Source organism: Gordionus sp. m RMFG-2023, chromosome 1 (genome assembly GCF_954871325.1).
Source record: "Gordionus sp. m RMFG-2023 chromosome 1, tfGorSpeb1-WG-v2, whole genome shotgun sequence".
NCBI classification, from domain to species: Eukaryota; Metazoa; Nematomorpha; class Gordioida; order Chordodea; family Parachordodidae; genus Gordionus; species Gordionus sp. m RMFG-2023.
Genome location: NC_088775.1, coordinates 3,435,564 through 3,455,305, shown reverse-complemented (window position 1 = coordinate 3,455,305; position 19,742 = coordinate 3,435,564). Strand labels below are relative to the sequence as shown.

Sequence of the window (19,742 nt, the reverse complement as noted above, 5' to 3'; positions counted from 1 at the left end):
ATATCATTGCAATTATCATTTATATCTTGATATAGGGAAAAATGTCCATTAATTGCATAAATTTGGCATGATAATTCACCATTCTTTATATATAAATTTGATAGACTAGTTATATAATGATCAATGGTTGAAATAATAATTTTATACCCTTTTAAAATATGTACTATATCCAAATCATAAGTTTTATGGTCTCCAATGGAATATTTATGAATGTTAATGATAGAATTATCATGAATAGACTAAATTAAAAAAGTAGAACTAAGTTTATTATGCAAAATCACTTCTAATGACTTGATATCAGTAAAATACATCTCAGATATAGAATTATATAAAGATGATTCATCTTCTATATAATTTTCTAAAATAGTTTCTTGGCCTTTTATAGCCAGTTGTGGATTGAGAATTAAATTCTCATTAAACTTAATTTCTGATATATCATTTAACTTATTACCCATTATTCGTAACTGGTCCACCTCCTAATATTAATTAATAAAACATTCAAAAAAATAATATACTTCAATCAAATTAACAGGTATAATATTGTTATCAACATTTTCATTAATGGTTTCAATTCTCTCTCTAAATTTAAATAAAATATGCATAATCTGTATAATTACTTTAGATCACGGTTAGTTTGTTGTAGATAGTTTAACTCAATAGAAGAATTCTGGATTAATTTATCAATATGTTTTTCAAATCTAAAAAATAATATAAATAAATGATGAAAGAGAACAATACAATCCATCTATTTCTTTGTTATTTATTTCTTCTGTGTAGTATTTTAACATATTGCATATTTTATAAAAGTTTTGAGAATTATTTTCCCACATTTCAATTTTGTGAATATTGAAAACTACCCTATAATATATATTGTATTTTAAAAAAAGCAAATAATAAATTTATCATTCCCAATAAAATATAAAAAAATTCATTGGTTGAAAAAAAATTTTTAAAAATTTGAAATTAGCGAAAATTTATAGAATATACACTACCTAGTATAAATAATGTTTGACTTGACAGGAGAGTTTGACATAAGAATATTTATTTTTTGTTTTTAATAGATATTAATTAGTTTTTTTTACTTTTTTATATTAACATTAATAAGAGACATTAAGATTTTTTTTTAAATATATTTACATTATATAAATTAAATGTAAACTTTGGATTATTATGAGCGCATGTAAAAAAATAGTAATATTTCTTGTTTTTATTGGTAAAATAAGAATTCAAATGTAAACTTTTGATTATTATGAGAACATTTATATTATAATTTTCCGATTGGATAGGTCATGTTCGGTAGGTATTTATTATCTTTGTAATTATTTTTCTTTAGAAAAACAAATAGAACTAAGCCTCAGTTATAGTTAATGCACTATAGATAATAGCGAATTCGATAAAAAGGTGTATGATTTTTATTAAAATATAATATTTATCTCTATTTTCGCCTTATCTTAATTAGTTTTTTAAACTGAAACTGATGATAATAGTTTATTTTATATTAAGTTTTATGAAAATTGATATATTTAACAATACTATATATTTTAGGGTAAAGATTATCAGTATATGGACTACATAAAAAACATTCTTCATTATAATATTCGCTATTATTATAATATATACCTTAGTGTTTTAATTAAAAAGTTTAATATTATGCTTGTGTTACCTCATTTTATTATGGTTTTTCTTTTGATTTATGTACCACATCATTAGATAAAGCATTACTAAAATTATTGCTTGTGCTTGGCTCAGTAATTATATGAATTAATCGCATTTTGGTAAAAAAGTTAAATTTCCGCTAGATAGCGCAAGTTATTTAAAATAGCTATAAACTTTATTTTTGTAAAATTTGTCAGTCGAGGTTTTTATTTAATTAATATTTATTAAATTAATTCATAGTAAAACTACTTATAGTATGGGAGCTATATATGACATTATAAATTGATATAATTACTGAGCCAAGCTAAAGCAATAGTAATTTATCTAATGGCGTGGTTCATATTAGTGTTGTTAAATTGCTGGGTCGGGTCGGCTTGGCCGAAAACCCAGCAAGGTTTGAGCCGAAAAAAACGACCTAAAACCCGAGCCAACCCATTTAGCCATAGATCAGACCCGACCCGACCCAATGGGCCACATGAGCCGACCCATTGGGCCGACCCGATGAGTCGGCTTGCTGGGTCGGCTTGCTGGGTCGGATTGTTGGGTCGGCTTGATGGGTCGGCTTGTTGGGTCGGCTTGGTGGGTCGGCTTGCTGGGTCGGCTTGCTGGGTCGGCTTGCTGGGTCGGCTTGATGGGTCGGCTTGATGAGTCGGCTTGATGGGTCGGCTTGTTGGGTCGGCTTGGTGGGTCGGCTTGCTGGGTCGGCTTGTTGGGTCGGCTTGTTGGGTCGGCTTGCTGGGTCGGCTTGATGGGTCGGCTTGATGGGTCGGCTAGTTGGGTCGGCTTGGTGGGTCGGCTTGCTGGGTCGGCTTGATGGGTCGGCTTGCTGGGTCGGCTTGCTGGGTCGGCTTGCTGGGTCGGCTTGATGGGTTGGCTTGCTGGGTCGGCTTGTTGGGTCGGCTTGATGGGTCGGCTTGATGGGTCGGCTTGTTGGGTCGGCTTGCTGGGTCGTTTGCTGGGTCGGCTTGCTGGGTCGGCTTGCTGGGTCGGCTTGTTGGGTCGGCTTGCTGGGTCGGCTTGTTGGGTCGGCTTGCTGGGTCGGCTTGTTTCGTCGGCTTGCAGGGTCGGCTTGCTGGGTCAGCTTGCTGGGTGGGCTTGCGTTAAAATTTGTCATAATCGTCATCTTTAGGTTTTTTCGAATTTTTTTGAAGCAAATAGGTAAAAATATATTTTGTGAACATGAATTAAATTTTTAGTGAATATGTACCTTAGAAAAGTGACAATTGTCATAATCTTCATTTTTAAGTTTTTTCGAATTTCTTTGAAGCAAATAGGTAAAAATATATATAATTAACATGTTATATTAAATTTTCAGTGAATATGTACCTTAGAAAAGTGACAATTGTCATAATCGTCATTTTTAAGTTTTTTCGAATTTCTTTGAAGCAAATAGGTAAAAATATATATATTAACATGTTATATTAAATTTTCAGTGAATGTGTATCTTAGAAAAGTGACAATTGTCATAATCGTCATTTTTAAGTTTTGTCAAATTTTTTTGAAGCAAATAGGTAAAAATATATATTGTAAACATGTTAAATTAAATTTTCAGTGAATATGTACCTTAGAAAAGTGACAATTGTCATAATCGTCATCTTTAAGTTTTTTTAAACTTTCTTTTAATCTTAGTGGTTTTTAATATTATAAAGTTCAAAAATTTTATTTTTTTTATCACCACGCTTGAAATGTAAAAATTAAAAAAACATTTTATTTAGGTTTAAAGTCTTGTAAAAAGTTTTGGATATTTAATAGATTTTCTAAAACCATTGAATCTAGTAATAAGGTGTCACTGCAATTATATTTTATTCCAATGAGGAAAATTTTATTTAAAATTGTTTTAAGCCTATTTAAAAAAATTTTGATATTGGAAAGATGTTATAAAATATTTGGATTCAGTAAGAAATTTTTTCTTTCATTACTTTTTGACTCCACCCTTAAAAATCTAGAAATATAAAATAAATTATACTTATTTTCAGACTAGTAAAAAGTTTTTATAATTAGAAAAATATTTCTAAATCTCTAATATTGATACTGCTATTATATTTCATTCTTTTTTTTTTTAACTTGAACTTAGTTTATAATATTTGTTATTAGATATGAGTGGTATATCCTTTGAAACTTTTTAAAGGATTGCTAGATAATAGGAAAATACAGGGAAAATTGAGCAAGGAACTCATTTTTAAATTTAAGACATTCAGATATATTTTTTCTAATCTTATAAAAATATTAAGTAATATGTAACTACTATAAATTTTTTATATCAAATTTGATTTGAAACACAAGATTTTAATTATTATTTGATTTAAGATCATGGATATAATTCTTGACAAATTTTAAATTATTTTTCATAATTTCTGAGTTTTACAAATATTTTGTTTACATATCACGATTGTTAAAGCGATTGTTAGCGGGCCTTGCTAAACCCCCTAAATACTTTCTACCACTATTGCATCATTATAAATTTTAATTGATTATTTTTCTTTGGTAATTGTGTGGATGACTTATGCAAAATCCAATTATTCATACTTAAGAATGAATATCATAGAAAAAATTTGGAAAACATTTAGATCTTCAGAGATACTACTAATTAGGAATTAAAAATTTTTTATCTATAAACCCCCCCCCCCTTTTCTTTTTAGAAATATTAACTATTATTTTTTTAAAAATGATATATTTATTATTCATTTATCGCAAGTAGGCTCTTATATTTTATAAGTAAAAATTTACAAATGCAAAATAAATAAGGCACATTTTCATATCTTTATTATTTTCATAAATAAAAAATAAAAATTATATGAAATCAAATAACAAATAATTGAAAAATAACAAATTATACAAAAAATTCGTCACGCAAATTTAAAACATTAACATCTCATGAATTTATACATAGGCATTGTTTTAACGTTGAGGCTGACATCCTATTCCTCTTCTTAGTAATGGTTGCGCCGCCTCGAGAAAAAATACGTTCGCTTGCTACGGACGTAGTTTGTTCGCATAAGTAATCCTTGGCCATTGTCGACAGCTTTGGAAAACGATTAGCGTTTCGAGACCACCAATCTATAATATCAACAGAGGTTTGAGCAACCGGATCTGTTAAATATTCTTCGATTTCTTCTCCGTCTAAATTTGGCATAATGTATGATTTCCTTAATATAAAATATTTAAATTAAATTAACTATTTATTATATAATCAAATCCATTGTAAAACCTTGTAACAAACATATTTTAAAAATGCCTATTTTGCAACTATATGCTTTATTAATTTTATAAGTTCTTAAGTCTCTATTTTTTAATGTTTAATAAATATTTATATTAACTCAAATAACTATCATAATTTTTGTTTAATGTAAGCATAATATTTAAATTTAGTCACTCCAATATAGCTTCAAAAATGTTTGTTAGAAGTTTTTATGAGTATTCTATATAATTAAGTATTTATATTTACCTTCTTAACTCATTCAGAATATTGACAGACATTAGATTGGATTAATTATTATCCTCCTCCTCGAAATCATATATTGATTTCGATGTACCATAATCATCAAATACTTTTTTGAATTTTTCATAAAACCCAAGGTTATTTATGAAATTTGGTAAAGATGTTTTCTTAATTCTTGGATCAAGAAATGATGATGCATAATTTGAAAATGTGGTGAAATATTCGATATAAATATTACATTTTTCTTTCATTATATTAGCAGCACTTTTTATAATTATATTTTTATGTGATTGGGCATTAAGCGATAAAGAATTCGCTATATTATCTAAATATAAGGCTGACATCCCAATTGTAGATGATGACGCCGAACTTATTTCACATGTGATTTTATAGAATGGATATAAAAATGACTCTAGCTCAATCAATAACTTAGCCTCCTCCTGGTTCAAATTATCTTTATTGGGTAAATATCGCCTACTTATATTAATGATGGCATCTATATTCTATTAAAATATGATTATAAAAAATATCAAATAATAAAATATTACTTTATTAACAGTAGTTATCATTAAATACATACTGTTCCATCTAGTGGCTATATCTAGTGGTATCCTACAACCTCCACTTAAATTGATATACTCTTGCATAAACTTTGGGCTTTTATGCATTTTGCTAATTAAAATATGTTTGGCAAGATGAGTAGATAAGCTGTCTAAGCCCGCTTGAACGATAATATTAATTACGTGTGCTAAGCATCTATTATTATTTGCATTGGCGTTACCATTATTTATGAAATAATCTACCAACAAATCGGCAGCTACTATAACATTTGCAGCATTATCATGGGTTATAGATAATATTTTTTTTTCAATTTGGAATTCCTCAAGAGTTGATATTATCAACTCAAATATATCTATTCCCGTGTGAGGATGCGCGAATTCTATTATATCTAGTAAAAAAAATTTCAACTTCCAATCCTTATTTATAAAATGGACTGTTAGTGCACAATATGATAGAGAATTTAGCCCAGTCCAGATATCTGTAGTTAATGATAACTGACATTCTTATATTGTATTATAAAAGAAATAACAGTGTTATTTATAAAATAAAACTAATATTCATAAAAATGTAAGATAAATTTTCTTTTAAATATTTTAGATTACATTGACAAATATAATTCATCAGGTATCTAAAAAAAATTTCAGGCTTAAAACAAACAAATTTTGATATTACAATCTATTCAAGGTATCTGTCATTTTCAATAGAATTGGTTAATTTTATTTTATTTTACTAATTTTTAAAATTTATTTAGATTAATATTAATAGTGACAAAGAGGGAGAAAGAAGTAATAATCAATGAAGCATCAACAAGTTCCGACATTGTTTATCCATGACAATTTATAGAGCATATTTTAAAAAATATTTCAAAATAATGAAAACATATCTGCCATGTCTACCAAAAAATATGAAAATTTTAGTTAGCATTACCTCAACTTGCAAGTTGCAACACTGCAGCCATTTTCAGTTGTTGAAAATGTTTCATTTATAAAAATAATCAAAACATTAGCTCCACAAAAAAATATAATTTGCCGACATACAGTTGTTGGCCGATTTTTTCAGCAACCCATAGCAGCAGATATGAGTGTTTAATGATTTAAATTTTGATACAAATTTTAAATTATTTTTTCAAAAAGTCGAGATTTTAGTATTTTTAAGCGCCGAAAGACTTAGTAGTATAGCTAAAAATGTCTTTACAAATAAACGAGGGTGCTTTAATGACCAAAATTTTGAAAATATTTTATTACTGAAATAAATAATTATTTATAATCATATATTTCGATTTCCATATATTAAATTAAAATCTAGTGTTGTTAAACGGCTTGAGCCGATTTTTTTAAAAGCTGAAAACGAGCTGTTTAACAACAATATTAAAATCTAAAAATCATTATTTTAGTTATATTTTGATAAATATGATAACGAGTCAATATTTTTAGTTCATTTCATTAATTTTTACAATAGAATCTAATTTAAGATTATACAAACTATATTAGTAGTGTTTAAAGTCCGGTCGGACGTCGGGCCGACGGTCCGGTCCAAGTCGGTCCCATCATGCTCTTGTGTCTAATGGGACGGTCCGGTTCTACAACACGGTTCTGTGTTCCGGTCCGATTGAAGACCGATTAAAGAAAATAAAAGTTTACAATACTATGATTAAATTAAATTTTTGGAAATGATTGAATACATAAATCCTAATATTAAAGTGTTCACTTATAATACCTTTCGAAAAAAAAATTCTAAACAATTACCTAGGTAAAATGAGTCATAAATATTCATACTAGCAAAATTGCCAGGAAAAACTTTTGTAGCTTAATAAAAAAAATTATATGGGACCGACCGGACCGAACCGATAGTCACACGGTCCGGTCTCATTTGACTTAACGGTCCATTATTCCGATCTTATTTTAGAAAAAAGGGACCGGACCATTGCAAACACTATATATAAGAGTATAATAAAAATTGTATCTATATCTAGATAAATTTTCAGACGATGTATCCGTATCTAGATCCATTTAAAAAGTATCTATTAACAACTCTGATATAATTGATTATTGAGTAGGTATTTTATATTTAACATGTATATTTTATTTTATAGTGCTATATATAACTATATTTAATACAAGATATATATGTGCAATGAATATGAATTTAGATAATCAATTTAAAACAAAATATATATATGATGTCATACTATTATTTTTTTTAAAATGTAAATAGTTAGTTATAAAAATCATATAATTTGAAGAAACCATTTAAGGGAACAAATGAGGCCGTTATAAATGAATGCCCACGAGGCCGTATCGTAACGAGTCCACCCCCTGCCGGCGCGGTTTAAATTTTTTAAATTATTAAGCCCGAACTAAATTATTTTTATAAAATAGGTCTCGGGCCAGGAATGTTTAATATATTAACTTGTAGTTATAAAGAATATTTGAGCAACCTAATTTAGCTAGTATACTCATGTTCTGAATAAATTTTTTCACTCAAAATAGCGATGGCACACTATTTCTACATAATTATAATTTTTAACTTAAATCTGAATAAATTTTTTCACTCCAAATGGCGATGGTACACTATTTCTACATAATTATAATTTTAAAAATTATTAATCAAAAGTAAATTTTTGCTGAAAAGTCGGCTAGAGCAACTCCTGAGCCAACTCATATGGCTTATTGAGCCAGCTTGTATCTGAGTAATTTTTCTACTCAAAAACTGGCTGAGTTCGGCTTAGCCCTTTTACAACACTAATATTTTATTACGTAAAAACAAAGGTACAATAAGGTAAAAAAAATATATTTAATTAAATCATTCGTTAAAAATTTTTATGCTAATTTTACGTATTTTATATATTAAAAAAAATTTACTTGATGATGTACTTATGCGATAGGTTTTGTTACACAAAGTACATTTTCTATTCCCTTTTCTTGGTGTATCCAAAAAAAATTTTTTGACACAAGGATCATTGGAAGATTTCAGCGGAACCAAACTTTGATCTATGGGTCAGGATTTAATGTTCACTTTAGCTAACTGAAATTAGAGACCTTCATGGGTCGGGCCGGCCCACGGCATTATAAATTTTCTAGAGGGCGTGGGCCGGGATCTAGACCCATGAAGGTCTCTAACTTAAATATAATTTTACCTGAAAATCTTCACCAAATTGAGAATGACTTGAATTTTCAAATGGGGAATCGTATAAAAAAGATAGAATGTCAGATGGAGAGGAATCCATAATAAAAAGTAAAAAAAAATTTTTTAATTTATAAGAGTAAGGAAAAAATATTATATTTTAAAAGTAATAAAAATATTATATTTTTTGAAATAATTTTGACGGGTTTCGTTTTGTTAAACCAAACCTTTAAATTAATAATACCCCCATGTGGGATTAAAAAAAATTTTCTATACCAGCGATAATAAAATGACGGTTTATGGTATGGATAAAAAGGGAAGATTTGAAATGTAATTTTGTTATTTATTAAAAATAAGTCATAAAAAAAATATAAATTGAATAAAATGATTATTTTTTTGTTGACCATTTTTATTTAAAAGAAAGGAAAAAAAGAAATGTGTGTTTTGAGATAAATAGTTACAATAGGTCATATTGAAAAGTGATTTGGTTTTTTGCTTTTTTTTAAAAATATTTTTTTAAATTTAATTCGAGCCGTGCATGTGTTTGTTTTGTTGTGAGTATACATATAAATTTGATTGTCTTTTTTTTATTTTTTTTAAAAAATATGAAATGAATCCTTTGACTTTGTATAATTAAAATTTATAATGAAATAAACAATTCATCAATCTGGATGATTAATATATAATTTAAAAAAATTAATAAATTAATAATTTATTGTGATTTTATTTTTAGTTTATTTTTAGTTTATCAAAGATTAACTGTCAATGCAGGGTAAAAGAAACCCCCATTTTTCTCAAAAAAAAAAGAAGATATATATATAGAATAATACCACATTACAATTGGCCAAACTACCCCTTCTACCATATATTTTCTTTTAAATTTCTAAAAATCTACTACCACACATTTTTTAAAAAGACAGAAAAAAATGGCTAATTTGAAAAAAAATATCAGATTTTACTTCGATTTTTATTTATTAATGTTGATCTTGATCTTTATATTTATAGATCAATAATTACATCTAAACTTCCTTAAAGATATTCTCTAAAGACTATCATTTATATGTGTGAAGCGGTATTAATAATGTCTAAAAATTAGAAATGACTTATACTCTCATTTTTTATATTTAAATTAGACAGGTTTAAGGTTTTATTTCTTTAAACAAACAATCGTTGCCAAAAATACGTATTTCCTGATGACAACCCCACATGTATAATATACCTATTAGAGATCTGCAAAGTTAGGCCCGGCCCGTACCGGGCTCGAGTCAGGCCCGAACGGGCTTCGGTCCGGGCTCGGGCCTAATTCTATTTAAAATAATCGGGTTCGGGCCGAGCCTAATATTTTAAAAAAATTTGGGCTAGGTCGGGTCGGACCTTGCAAATTTTATTAAATATATCTAAATTTATCAATTTTATATTGAAAATTTTTGATTTAATTTATTGAAACTAAAGGCTATATAACATATGTCTTTTATTTTAAGTAATTATAAAAATTAATTTCTATATTTGAATAAATTCGGGCCAGGTCGGTCCGGCTTTTTTTAAAATAAAATTTTCAGGCCCGGCCAAGATTTTTTTAAAATAAATTATATTTATTTTTGATTTTTATAGCGAATAATAACGATTTCAAATATAGGCTGTTCTAAAAAATACAGCCCGGCTTGGGTGTTTTTTTAAAAATTTTCGGGCCCTGGTCGGGTATATTTAAAAAAATCAGGTCTCCGAAAAACATACCAAGAAGTACAACATCTGAAAGTAGATTTAAAGGTTTGATCTTTTGAATATTCATAGGCATTTGACAACAAGCAAGAATGAGATAATTGAAAAATTAGCTCAATCACAACGAAGATTGGATTTTACATTGTAAATATATAACATACAAAATGCAATTATTCCTAAGAAACTTTTTGTGTAAAGGCTCAAAAAATTCAAATTTCTATTTTGGGTCATTTAAGTGATTTTTTACATATAATTTTTTTATAATTCACATTAATTTAAAATTGTGTATTAGAAATAGTTATTAGTCCTGATAAATTTATGCTTGATATTTTTAAAAAACAATAATATTTCTTCAAAATTTATTATCCCCCCCCCTCCAGACCGAATTCCCGCGTACGCGCCTGAGTCGATATATTTGGTATAATATGGGATTCAAATCATATTACTTATATTTAAAGAGCAATAACTATTGTTCTAGTAATCTTCAGTTTAAGATTCTAAAAATATTAGCTATAGGGTTGTTAAACGGCTCGATTTGATCCGATTTTTATCACATCCAATATTTTAAGAAAAATATTGTCTAAACCTCTAGATTTTTCTGATAGATGTTTAAATTAAAGGTCAGCAACAGGCGAGTTATCTCATGCCAGCCTATGCCCGGCTATAAAAAATTATTTTAAATATTTTAACATCCTTACAATATATTTTTTTAACTATTTAATTTAAAAAAATTCGAAAAAACTTAAAAATGACGATTATGACAATTCACTTTTCTAAGCTACATATTCACTGAAAATTTAATTTAACATGTTTACAATATTTATTTTTACCTATTTGCTTCAAAAAAATTCGAAAAAATTTAAAGATGACGATTATGACAAATTTTAACGCAAGCCGACCCAGCAAGCCGACCCAGCAAGCCGACCCAGCAAGCCGACCCAGCAAGCCGACCCAGCAAGCCGACCCAGCAAGCCGACCCAACAAGTTGACCCAACAAGCCGACCCAGCAATCCGACTCAGCAAGCCGACCCAGCAAGCCGACCCAGCAAGCCGACCCAACAAGCCGACCCAGCAAGCCGACCCAACAAGCCGACCCAGCAAGCCGACCCAGAAAGCCGACCCAGCAAGCCGACCCAACAAGCCGACCCAGCAAGCCGACCCAACAAGTTGACCCAACAAGCCGACCCAGCAAGCCGACCCAGCAAGCCGACCCAACAAGCCGACCCAGAAAGCCGACCCAGCAAGCCGACCGAGCAAGCCGACCCAACAAGCCGACCCAACAAGCCGACCCAGCAAGCCGACCCAACAAACCGACCCAACAAGCCGACCCAGCAAGCCGACCAAATGGGTCGGCTCAACAGGCCCATTGGGTCGGGTTGGGTCGTGGTCGATTTTTCAAGATTTCTACGACTTCGGCTCGGGTTGTGGGTCGTAAAAAACCAACCATTTAACAACACTAGTTCATATATCAAAAGAAAAAAAATTGATAAAATGAGGTAACACGAGAATAATATTTATTTTTTTAATTAATAATTCAAGAAATATATATTATAATCATAGCGAATATTATAATAATTGCGAATATTATAATAATAGCGAATATTATAATAATAGCGAATATTATAATAATAGCGAATATTATAATAATGGATATTTTATATATAATAATAAATATATTTTATTATATAAAATTATATAATTATCTTCCATACATAGGTTAGAATTATTTAGATTTTATTGATAATATATTTATATGAACATTACAATATTTATTTAATCATATCATCCATTTAGATAGACTTCATACTATAGTGATACCTGAGAATATGATTGTAAAACAGTTGATACTAATCCACTGCAATGGATATGCTATCTAAGTGATATTAATGCTAGTACCACTATTACAATAGGAAAGCACTTATTGACTCCCTCTACAGGTTTTATACTAATATACATAAATAATAATAAGTTAAATTTATTCTTTTCCTCCTTTCCTTCCTTATCTCTTTCCCTTTTCTTCTATTTTCTTTTCCCATTCATTCTTCCTTTTTCCCTCTTTTTTCTTACCTTTTAATCTTTTAGGGTTGTTAAAAAGCTGATTGGGGTCGATTTTCCAAAACAGCGCGATTAGTATTTTATTTATAATAATATTATGTTATCGAAATTTGGCAAAATAGAGGTCTAAACCTTGATGCCATACACGAGCAAAATCATCAGGCATACACAATATTATTTTATCTTTTTTAAAAAATCGAAACAGGCTTTTTAACAACCCTATTTATTTTCCCCCTTTTCTTTTTCCTTCCCATTTTTCTTTCCCCTTTTCTTTTCCTTATGCTTTCCCTTTCTTTCGATTTTCATTTCTCTTTACCCCTTCCATTTCCTTTGCTTTTTTCTTACATTTCATTTTTCTTTCTCCTTTCCTTTCCTTGATATTTAATTTTCTTTCTCATTTACCTTTCCCATTTTTTATCCATTATCTTTTTCTTTCCATTTTTCTTTCACTTTAGCTTTTCCTTTTCATATATTTTTTCTTTCACATACATTTTTTCTCTATTTTTTCTTCCTTTATTTCATATTCCCTTTTCTTTCTATTCTTTTATTTTTCCTTTTTCTCACTTTCCACTTTTATTTCGCCTTCCATCCCATTTTCCTTTACCTTTTCTTTACCTTTTTGTCCTTCTCATTTATCATACCTGGTTTCTTTTTCTTTCATAATTCCCTCTTCCCTTTATTACTTTCCTTTTTCATTTTCTTCTCTTTTTTCTTTCCCTCCTAATTTTTATTTTCCTCTTGTTTCCTTTTTTTCTCTTCCTACCTTTTTTTAAATTCTCCTTTGAATTTGTCATTTTCTTTTTCTTTACCTTTTCCTTTTTCTTTCCCATTCTTCCTTTATCTTTTCCCTTCTTACTCTTCTCTCTTCCTTTCCCCTTTCCGTTTCTTTGTCTTTCCTTATTCATCTTTCCTTTTTACCTATTCCTTTTTTCCTTTCTTTCTAACAAATAACAAAATATAGAACGTAAAAAAAACGTAAAAAGGACAAGACTCAATTTATAATTAAAGATTAAATTAATAAGAAAAGTCTATAATACTAAATATTAAATTAATAAGAAAAGTCTTTAATACTAAATATTAAATTAATAAGAAAAGACTTTAATACTAAATATAAATTAATAAGAAAAGACTTCAAAAGTATTTATATTTTATTAATTTCATCAAATTAAAAATCATTTTTTTAAGAATCAAGAGAAAAATTAATAATTTAAAATTTAAACACAAAATTAATAATGAATTAAAATTCATTTTCAAAAAAAAAAACGCGATAATCATCAAATGTCAATCACTAATAATTGATATAATATAAAAATGTTCATATGAACAAAGAAATATCTTACAAACTATGACACTTTCCATTTTTTTTCTTTCTCCTTTTCCTTGCTCTTATTCTTCTCCTACTCCTTTTTTATTTCCCTGTTCTTTTCTTTATCATTTTTCCATCACTTTCACTTTAATCTTTTCTTTCCCACATTTCTTTCCGTTTTTCTTTTACTTTCCCTCTTTTCTTTTCCATTATCTCCCCTTATCTATTTCTTTTCCTCTCTTCCCTTTTTAATTTTCCTTCTCTGTCCCATCTCTTTCTTTCTTTCTTACTTCCTACTTTTTAATTTTTCTCTTATTATCTTCTCCTTTATTCTTTTTTACACTCCCATTTCCTTTCCCTTTTCCTTTCTTTTTTCTTTATTCTTTCCCTTTACCTTTCTTCTTTTACTTTTCTCTTTTCTCTTTTCATTTATTTATTTCTTTTCCTTACCCTTTTTCTTTCTCATTTTCTTTTCCTTTCTCTTTCCTTATTTCTTTCCCTCTAGCCCTTTCTTTTTCTTACTATTCTTCTTTCCCTTTCCCCTTTTCTTTTCCCTTCTTTTCTTCCCTTCTTATCTTCCCTTCTTATCTTCCCTTCTTAACTTCCTTTCCATTTTCCTTTTCTTTCTCCTTCCCTTTACCTTTACCTTTTCTTTTCTTTTCTTTTCTTTTATCTTTTCTTTCTCCTTCCCTTTACCTTTTCTTTTATCTTTTCTTTCCTTTCCTTATTTTTTTTCATTTCACTTCCTTTCCCATTTTTATTTTTTTTTAATCAATTTTCATCTTTATTTTATCTATTTCCTTTTTTTTCACCCCCCCCCCCCGCCAATTTCTTTACACCTATTTCTTTTATGGTCTCTCTCTTTAGTGTTTTCTTTTACCTCGTTTCTTTTTTCCTTTCATTTCCTTTACTCTTTTATTTCCCACTTCTTTTCCTTTTTCTTTTACCGTCACCCCCTCCCCTCTTCCCCCGTTATCACTCTTTCCCTTTGCTTTCTTTTTTTCTTCCTCTTTTTTATTTATTTCCTTCCTAATTTTTTCATTTTTTTCCCCTTTCCTCCATTTCTCTGTTCCCTTTCCTATTTTTTTCCCCTTGTTATCTTTCTTCTTTCTTTTTTCGTTCCCCTTTCCCCCTTTTCTATCCCTTTCACTATTCCCCACCAACTACCTTTCCCTTTTTCTTTTCAGCTTTTTATTTCCTTTTACTTTTTCTTTTCATTTATGTTTCAAAATTCCTTTCACTTCTCTTACTTCTTTCTATTTCTATTTCATTTTCATTTTTTCCTTTCTTTCCACCTTTTCTCTTTCTTCTTCCTATTTAACATTATAGTTTTTATTCTTATAAAAACTTTAATTTTAACTGATTCTAGCTTGCCATTCTCTTCCGAGCATTTGTAATTTCTCGTTTAATATCTGATCAAAAAAGGAAAAGTTTCAACCAATAAAGGAAAAAGGTCACTGAAAAAAAGGTGATGGTCTGATCAAAAAAGAAAAAAAAATAATCAAAGAAAAAGTATCAATTAAAAATAAAAAAATGGCCATATCAAACAAAAAAAAAGAGAATTCACATTCAAAAACGGTAAATCGTTAAATTTTTAAATATTTTTTTATAATTATATTGTCAAGGATCCTGCTTTATAGATAGCTCGTCAAAATAGTTCTCTAGCATATATACATAAAATATACTCATTTATATCATGACAATACATAAATTAATAATTTTATTTTTTCATATGCCTCATCAGCCTTATACCTATATTATTTTTGCATAACTCTAATATCTCATGATTTGTAATGCATCGCCATTTGTTCCTCGCAATTTTTTTATATTAAACCTATGATTTACTTATTAAAAGTCAGCAGAATATCTATAAAATTATTTTTAAATTTTTTTAATATTATTTGAGTTTTGTGAAACAATAGAATCGAATAAAAATATATTATATAATAATAGATATAAGTTTTTATAATAAAAAAAAGAATATCTTTAAGAATAAGAGAAATTTGTGATTTATATACAAAAAAACTCAGATATCCTTATTTATTACCATGATTATTTCGACGTATAAGATTTGAAAAGAAATATAGAATCAAATAAAACTAATTTGAACAATAAATATTATATAATTTGGAATACGGAAAAATACATGTATTAATTTTAAATTAATAATTGTGAAATTAGATTTTAATAAATGTCTTGAAATTTTTAAATTTTAATTTGATTAAAATTAAAAATTCCTTAAGAATAATTAATAATCACGCACCAACCAAAAATGAGGTCTAAGAAAGGTATATAATTATAAAATATGTTTCTTTAGGATAAATTAACATATATGTGTATGTATATAATTTATTTTTTATTGGGGGATTTTATTTTGTATCGGGCATAAATTTTCTTTAGGAATTTATAAAATAAGTAATCTATATTATAGAAAATAATATCTCATTGAAAAAATGTTGGTATTTTTAAAATAATATCAATCCTCAATTTTGATCTATTTTTTTTTTAAAAAAAAATCGTGACTATAGGGTATTATTACGATAAAATGTGAAACAATTTAATGGATAACATTTGATTTTAATATGAAATAATTTTTAAAAGTATACTAAATGTAATGAATAACATTACATGTCAAAACTTTAAATACTCGCCTATTTTTGTTAAAAGTTCTATTTGGATCAATTTTTAAAAAGATTAAGATTTTAGCCAAAATGATATTATTTGTGTGGCATTTAGTTGATATGAAGGTTTTAACATCTATATGAAAAATCTCTAGCGACTAAAATCATAATTGATATTGCATTTTACGTGATACGTGATATATAGCGCTTATGCCCTCTAGTGTTGAAATGCAACAGAGCTACGCTAGGTTTTCCTCATTTTCACCTTATTGGAACAATTAAATTTGGGTATAAAAGTTAAAATATGAGGAGCCCTCCACACGTTTGTGGGCAAGCCGCACGTACTTGTAGGCGCAACATTTCGAAAAATATTACTTAAACCTCTATAGGCTTATATAAAAGGGAATGGGACAAAAAAAGAGCCTATATCCAATAACTACAGTGAAAGTTAATTACGTTGTGGTGGGTTGAGGACAATTTACCATTAAAAATATTTACTATATTAAAACAATTTTTAGTAAGGACATATAAAATATACTTATGAGAGGATTTGAATGTATGATGGTATTGGAAATGTTTGATAATGATGAGTTTAAATTTTTTGAAATTTATTACGATGGTAAATATACTATAGGATTAATGGGTGATGATAATGTAACATACATTATGAGAATGTATTTTTGTATTTATTGAAGGTAACTTTTCTTGATGCGAAACAGTTTTTTAATGGATCTTTTATTGTTGTTCAGTTTAATGAATTGTTTCATGTTAACGTTTAGATCCATTATATCTTTTATAGTTTTATAGTACCATAATGTTTTGTATTTTGTGTACTGTTTGCCTTTATATGAGTACAGCCATGTTATGGCATCATGGACTAAATTATTATCAGAGTTTCTTATTACATGGCCTAATAACTGAATCCGTCTTTTCTTAAGAGTAATATTCACTGGTGTGTGAGTAGACTTCCTCCAAAGATTCGAGTTAGAGATTACTCTTGGATAGAAAATCCCGTGTATCGTACGAAGACAATTATTTATAAAAGATTGAAGCCGTCTAATCTCTGTTTTGTTTGCCTCCCAGATATCTCCACCATATAATGCAATTGGAACAATCAACGAGTTGAATATTCTCAATCTAGTAAACACTGAAATTTCGCTAGCTTTCCATATTTTCATATATCTGTTGAAAGCACCTCTAGCTTTCTGTATTCTCATCTTCATCTCATCTTCATCTCATCTTTACAACTTCCTTTGTTATCCAAGATTACCCCTAAGTATTTTATATTCTCTACTATTTTCACTGTATTCCCTCCAACTGTAAAATCTTGAATTGAAGGCGCATTTGGGGAGGGAAGAATAACCGTTTTGTTAAAGTTGATCCTAAGTCCAACTCTATAGCTTACTGTCTCAATTAGATAAAGTAGATTTTTGATCTCTTCAATGCTTTTCGAAATCACTACAATATCATCTGCATAGGATATTATCCTATTAACAAAAAAAATTTTCTCAACAGATCCTATGTCTACTAGATCTGCAGCTCCCAATACTTCTTTTATTATTTTATTGATGATTATGTTAAACAGGAGAGGTGAGAGGGTACAGCCTTGTTTTACCCCTTTTTAATCCTGAAAAAGGGAGAGATTTTATTATTTATTTTGAAACAAGCGAATAAATTCGAATAGTGATTTTTTAAGATACGAATTATCTTGGTTTCAATACCACATTCTACAAGCGTTTCCCACAACGCTTCATGATTAACATTATCGAATGCTCTACTGAAATCAATAAATGTGTAAAATGACGGAATCTTATATTTATAACACTTTTGCATTATTATCTTCAGAGATAATATGGGTTCTAGTATATTTTTATTTGGCCTGTAAGCACAAATATATTTAGAAAAAAGATTAGGCGTCGAATGAACAATCTTATTCTTTATAAGTACCATAAATATCTTTGACACACAAGATGTTAAAGCACACGCCCGATAATCAGTGAATTTCAGAGGGTTTGCAGTTTTGGGAAAATTGCATATAAGGGACTTGTTCCATTCAGTAGGGGTACTTCCGTTTTCCCATATTTTATTGAATAGGGCTAGTAGGAAAGAAGATGTCGTTCTAGGTGCAATCTTCAGATGTTCCGCCGTAATGTTGTCAAGCCCCGGAGCTTTATTGTTTCGTAATTTCTTTATTACATTCATAATTTCCATTACAGTGAACCCAGACTGGGGTGAAGCCATATTTATATTTACACTTGTTGCTCTAGTTACTTTACGTCCATCGAAAACAGTAATATAGTAATCGAGCCACAGCGCCATCTGTTCATCTTGATCAATTATTATTTTACCATCATTTAATACTATTGAGGGTACCTTCTGAAAACTGTTAGGTTTACAAAAATATTTTAATTTCTTATATGCATCATGTAGTCTATTTTCTCTTACATCTTTGTCAATATCAAACGCTTTCTTCGCACTATAAACCCGTCTATCTCTTCGCAGTAATCTTTGTATCATCTTCCAAAGATCCTTATTAGAGCTAAACGCTGTTCTTAACTGGTTTATTTTCTCCAGGGTATCATTCGCCATCCACTCCTTCCTATGGATAAGACTTACATCTGGCAATACTTTGTATGTATCGACTAGGGCATCTTTAAAAAGATTCCAGCTTTTCTCAACACTTGCAAGCCTAATAGTGTTCAAATAGCTGGCTTCTTTCCCACTTAATATCTCATCAAAATATCTTGCATCATCTAATGTTCTTATTTTACTCAGTTTGCGAGTTATTACATTACACAAGGGAGTAGCGCTAGATCTAGTAGAAGATTGTCTATTTCCGTTATGATACCCCCATAAATTTTTAACTATAATAATTGCTCTAAGCAGTCTATGATCTGACAAGTTCATATTAGTTAGGGCTTTAACATCCACGAACCAACGATGAATATTCGAGATGAAGAAGTCAATTTGTGATTGCTGCTGAGCTCTTACAAAGGTATACGTATTCCTATCACTATGACTAAAAAAAGTGTTTTCAATTTTGAAATCTTTATTACAACAGAAGTCAAGTAATTTCTTACTGTATTCGCTATTACTCTGTACTAAGGTAGCGTGCCCAGTGACATTTCTATTCATATATTCCACTTCTCTGCCTATATCCATATTTAGATCTCCCAATATTATGATGTTATATCTCTCTGGTAAGGAGTGTATTATGTTGATCATTATATCTACAAAGGCTAATCGCTCATTCCTTTTAGGT

General features: G+C 28.8%; 1 long non-coding RNA gene across 1 annotated transcript; it reads right to left on the bottom strand.

The window, feature by feature from the left end:
* Positions 1–379: 379 nt before the first annotated feature.
* Positions 380–684, bottom strand: LOC135931045 (uncharacterized). Its single transcript, XR_010572918.1, has 3 exons — positions 618–684; positions 516–579; positions 380–476 (listed from the first exon to the last, which is right to left on the bottom strand). It is a non-coding gene; the product is annotated as an uncharacterized LOC135931045 (long non-coding RNA).
* Between the last annotated feature and the right edge of the window lie 19,058 nt (positions 685–19,742).